Below are 6,021 nucleotides of genomic sequence, written 5' to 3' on the forward strand. Positions count from 1 at the left end.
CGGCCACGCATTGGTCGGTCTGTCTGTCAATCATCAACATCCCTCAATCAAACCAATCAGATTCTCGCTAGCGGCGGACACTCCCCCGTCCATGTAGTCTTGCACGCAACACGAAACACCTATGGAAATTACATAACTCCAGCACGCAAAGCTCATGTTCACCAGGGCCCTTCAGGTTTTTACTCTCAGACAGGGATTATTTTCACAGGATTATAATCCAAAGCAAGGAGTGCAATGTAAACATATCACATTACTCTGTGATGCACTGAAAAAGCACTATAGAGAATATATGAAGAACCAAAGCTATGATGGATATTTCCCATTTCTGTGTTTGCTGATGCAATACTAGAAACTCTAACTGTAGTTTGAATTATGGCTAAAATAATATCCACAAAAGAACATAACAAGGAATCAAAATCTAAAATAGTTTTTCTGTAACAGCCAGGACAACATGCAACCATGTTCCAGGTTAGCTATTCATAGTTTTCACTTGTTTTCTTCTTCTTTGTAAATCATTACATGTTCTCAGTGTGGAAGGTCCCAAAATCTTACAGAATCACCATCTGAAGCACATGACTGTGAATGTGGGTGGCCTAATTATAGTAGGGAAAGAGGGCTGGCTTGCAGAAATCCCCTATCAAGTATAAACCCTACTGTCCCGGCTGTGCTAAAAGAGGCTGTAAGCAGCTTTGTGCGAGGGTAGGCCCCTTTGAGTGTTCTGTTGTCACACATGCCGTCGTCTCTGAGAAAAGAGGAAGGGCTGTAGAAAACCGGAGAGCTGGCGGTGTTGAAATTAATAGCTAGTAGGAACTTCAAACTGCTACTGAGGTGTATTGGGAAACTTCCAAAATGCACTTTTTGACGTCTTTCTTTGAGTCACGTTAAAAAATTTTTCCCCAGAAAATGCAGTTTTCGTTCCCAGTGACCTCACAGTTATCATGACTGCATTCCTTTTCATTGTTATGTGTTTGCATTGACAGAGCTTTTAGTTTTTCTCCTCCTGCCAGACCAAACTGTGTCCTGCAGCCACTTACTATCATAGTCAGGGTTTATATTTCTGCTGTAGATGATGGAAATTAATATTTGAACCACCAGACTGTATAATCCCCGGCTCTGCCAGCACCACACCTCGCCCCCTGATTAAACAGTCAGGCTCTGGTGACCCATCTGCCACCCTGCAGACACCCAAACTGCACCTCTGGTAGGATCTCTCTCTGAACATGATTGGACTTTGCTCATATTCTCCATCAGACGTAAAACAAAGGCGCATCATACTTCCCATGTTTGGCTTGTTTGCACAGCATAATAATGCAAAAACAAGCAAGTTGTGCCAGAATGTGATGATTTTAAATAAGGCGGTTATTCTTCAATGACTAAGTTACACATTAAATCTTTTTTTATCTGGTATAACAGTTAGTATGACATAATTTTAATTGGACTAACTTTATATTTCCTTCTCATGGGGCATACAGGTCTATGTTTATAAGTTTGGATATGCAATTTATCTGTCACTATAATATATCACTATTTAGGAGTGCAAGTCCAGTACATAATAATAATGACCCATTGTTTATTTTCTGCTCTTACCCAGAAATTGTTTGCATCTTTTATGCAAAGCTACAAAGCTTTCAATGCAAACGAAACCAGTATCCATCCATGATGTACTGCTCTCCCACTTTACCACAGTTTGAATACTGGGTCATTCAACACTGGATTTGTTTATGCTAAGGTTATTTTGTGGTCATGATGTTTCCTTTTGTCCTCTTCAGCACAAATTGTGAGAGGAAATGTGTACACAAGCTATTTATATACAGCAACTGCACAAGCAAGGATTCTGAGAGCAGTTTATGCTCCCAGTAAACCTGCAATTTGGAAGCCCTCACTGGGTGCACTGTGTCATTAAAAGTATAATCATTAAACCTTTCCACCATATAATTTAGAGTTCCATTCACAAATTCGACTGATGCCTGAATTACAGATGAAAAATCAGCTTTCTGGGGGCTTTTGGTCTGATCGTGATTGAAAATTGAGTCCTGGGTTCTGCTCTGAGAAGCAGTTTTAATGATTTATCTGAATAAAAACTGAGCTTTAAGGAATACTTTTTGGAAATATGCTTGTGTGTTTCCTGCTGAGAGTTACAGAAGAAGATTGATCAAACTCTCATACCACTAAATATACAGCCAGCAGCCAGTTAGCTTAGCATAAAAGCTGGAAAAGAGTGGGAGTGGGGGGAACTTTAGAGCTGTTGCTAGGTGGGTTTGTTAGCTTTGTCTGTTTCTGGCTAAGCTAAGCTAAAAGGCTGCTGACTGTAGCTTCATATTTAGCGGATAAACAGGATAGTGGTATCGATCCTCTCTACCACTCAGCACCAAAGTGAATAAGAGAATTTCCAAATTACCTCTGCCAGTTTACAGGCAATCCATTTTATTTCCAGTGCACTGCAGCTGTGAGCATTTTTTCATTAAGAAATCCTAATAATTTACTTTTGAACAACTATTTTCGAGCCTGCTTGGTGGGTTACTTGATTACTCTACCAGATAAACACTTAGCTGGCGTACATTTCACTGAACAGTACTTGAGGTCCACCATACTGTGAGACCTCTTCAGCTTTTATTATGGTAATTCTCAAAGTGTGAAGTGCTCTCAGACCACCTACCATGCTGCCGCCTTCCACAACTGCCTGAAACAGGTCGACAACCTCCTAATGCAGAGAAATATTGCCCACGTGTTTAAAACGCAGCCTAAAGTTCAATGATATTCTGTATATGTACGAATGTGAACGTCGCAGGGTCACTTCTGTATGAACAGAATTTGAATGCGTGCACGATTACTGCATATGGAGAGGCGTGCAGAAAGTCTCCAGATGATTACAACACATATTGCAAGCTCTTTGAAATATGAGTATTTGTACACACACGAAGACGTGCAAACACACGCGAAACCAAACAAAAAAGCCTGTTTATTTCCTGTCCTCTCCAGAATCTGTCAGAATGGTTTTTCTCTGGAGCGCAGAGCTGCTCGGGCTCTCAGACGCTGAATTAAAGCTGCAGGTATAACGCAGAGGGTTCCTTTCATGTTGCAGCAGTGGAACCTACTTTTTAAATAATTCATTCTGCGTGGATTGGGCCCCTTAAACCATTAATCTATGCAGTGTTTTCAGGGTTTTAATAATGGCTAACTTTAGAGTGTAGAGCTCTCAGGCTCCCAGCTTTTTATCCCCCCCATCTCTATTCACTGATTCTTTTACTTTTGTGAGCAAGCTGAGAATTCTCACATGGGTAACCCCGTAATGCTCACCGACATAAGATGAACTTGTGAAATGCTTCACCCACCAACACTTATTTAAACAAAACCAGACGGGGGAAAAAGGAAAAAACGATACTTCCTCCACATGCTTTGCTTCTCTAACGCCGCAGGAACACTCAGCTTTCTAAGACTATGAACTCGATCATCTTTCCCCTGCATTGGCGTGTTCAGTGTTACATTATATTTTGAAGTGCCCATTATGCAACGAGAGGAACGCAATGAAAACATTCTCAATCCCATCTGGGAAATAAAAACAGACTTAAGCATCTCGTCTCAACCCAGTGGGCTTAAACATGTATAATAATGAGTAATTACCTATTGATTATGGCTTGACTCCCATTAGCATGCATTAAATATGTACTATTTGGACATTAATGAGAGCTCCTTACAGCTAAATCAGTACATGCATCATTAAATCAACTCCATATGAAAGTGTTGGGACTCTGACTTAAAAACTTTTCTGGCATTAGTGCAACGTTTCTCTCCACTCGATGATTTTCTGCTGCTAATTCCACATCTTGCAATTCAAAGAATCCTCTGCGAGTTCCTGTGCAGATGGATCATTCTCGCCTGTGTGCTTGTCACTAACAGCATTCCTCCGGCATGAAACAACGCTTCTCTCTACTCGACCATCAAGTCATCAGATGCCGCAGACAATAAGCTTCCTCATTGGACCAGTCCACAAATCACTCATTTTCAGTTTTAGCCACAGCTCAAGTGTTTCTTCTTGTTTCTAAGATTTACACGCTTCAGACATAATGTAGAGCAGTCTGCTTTTGACTGCATCAGAAGCTGCTTGTGCCTGTGAATCAGGAAATAGATTATTCAACTATCTGGCTATGTTCATCAACCAGCCGCTAACTGTGTCTGTTTGCAGTTTGGTGCTGAACAGGTAGCGAACATTCGGGTTTTAGCGCTGCGTTTTGAGCCATAAAACCAAAACACGAGCTGTAAGACGCTAAAACGCTCGGTGTAGCTGAGAGGAACTGCAGAGTGGGGTGATAGTTCTGATAATAATCACATAAGCAACAGCTTTTAAATTAAACACAATCATTTGATTCATTGTCAATATTAGGCCCATGATGGATAAACATAAGCAGCAGAGCAAAACTGAGTCACATATGGACACATGTGATGTTTAGTCTGTATGATTTTCATGTCAAAACATGTTGCACTTCTGAAGGGTAAAGCTGGTGGTGTATTTCTGCGTGTGTCTGCAGGTTTGCGTGAGGCTACGACCCTGTCACATTATTTTTATGCTGTAAGAGATCTAACGAACGCAACACTCGGGTAGTACGTGCAATAATCTGACACTACGACGGCGGAGAAGTCAAACACTGCGTGACAACCTCAGTAAAAGTACTGCGATGATTCCAAAGGCTGACACACCGCCGTCGTGTGTTATTGTGTTAAACATTTGGAAGTAAAGTTGCTTGAAATTGGTAACGGTCTTATCTTATGGAAAGCATTCAAATGAACGTTCCTCCTAAAATGTGTCTTTAATGAGCGGAGCACATAAATATTCAACAGCATCATGAAGAATTCACAAAAAAAGAGCTGCCGCAAACTAAAAAGGCATAAAGAAGAAAACAGGCGGTTTGTACGCTGCCACATGTCAGCTGAGCACTGCTCCAAAAATCCAGTAACTTCTGCCTTGCATTAACAAGACGTCTTGGCATAAAGCGCTGCAAGGTGATTAATGAATAATGCTGGCAAGCTGTAATGGAGACTTCTGGGAAATCATTGACACAGATACAAACCTGAGCTGCCATCTAAAGTGAATGTTTGCTAAGTTCTTCTTTTGCAGCAGCTCTCTGTTTGGAGATTAGAGCTCTTTAAGCAGCAGATCAACTGATTATTTCATGTTGCTGTTAATCTCACAGCCCTTTAGCTGCAGAGGCATGTCTTTTTTATTGCTAGTACCCTTCATATAGACCTCTTTCAAACCTCAAGACTTCCTATTGCAGTTTCACAGAATTTCTCTTTTTGTTCGTACTCTCACACTTCCTCTCTTTCTCCTCTACTCTCTCTGGTTAACGCCTGCCTGTCTGGAGAGCCTGTTAGTCCACGTCCCCTGCCTCTTCCCTCCACGCTGTGGGAGCAAAGAGGCGGCGACATGTCACATAAACAAAGGAGGGGGAAAAAATGGGCCACATCATGTGGAGGTGCAGCACAGAAAGTCGCAGTGCCAGCGAACGGCGCGCTGGAGGCCCCCGTTTGATGTGCGGCACACAGAGAACAGTGACCTAGTTCGACTCTGACATGTTTATGGCTGATGAGCACAGGCCAGTGATTTGCTTGCAGAGATTGCACCCTTGCTCCGGGGCCCTCTCATTTGGAGCACTTGGGCTTGAAACCATTCCAGCGGACAAGACACGATTCTTGCTGGGTGGAACCTGAAGCCTCCTCCTTCATGCCGGGCCCCGTGTCTTCTCTTGCCTTAATGTCTCTATCATTACGTCTCTTACATTTTTAGCCATGCTATCTGCACGACTGTAGGGAGGGCCAAGTCTGTCCGTCCGTCCGTCTGTCTGTCTGTCTGTCTGTCTGTCTGTCTGTCTGTCTGTCTGTCTGTCCGTTTGGTCCAGACGGAAATATCTGAATAACTGCAGGCTGGATGACCCTGGTGGCTACCTGATTTTTCCTCTAGCGCCACCAGCAGGTTGAAAAGTTCCGGTTTTGAGTGAAACGTCTGCAACTATTGGATGGATTACC

Source organism: Chaetodon trifascialis, chromosome 20 (genome assembly GCF_039877785.1).
Source record: "Chaetodon trifascialis isolate fChaTrf1 chromosome 20, fChaTrf1.hap1, whole genome shotgun sequence".
NCBI lineage: Eukaryota > Metazoa > Chordata > Actinopteri > Chaetodontiformes > Chaetodontidae > Chaetodon > Chaetodon trifascialis.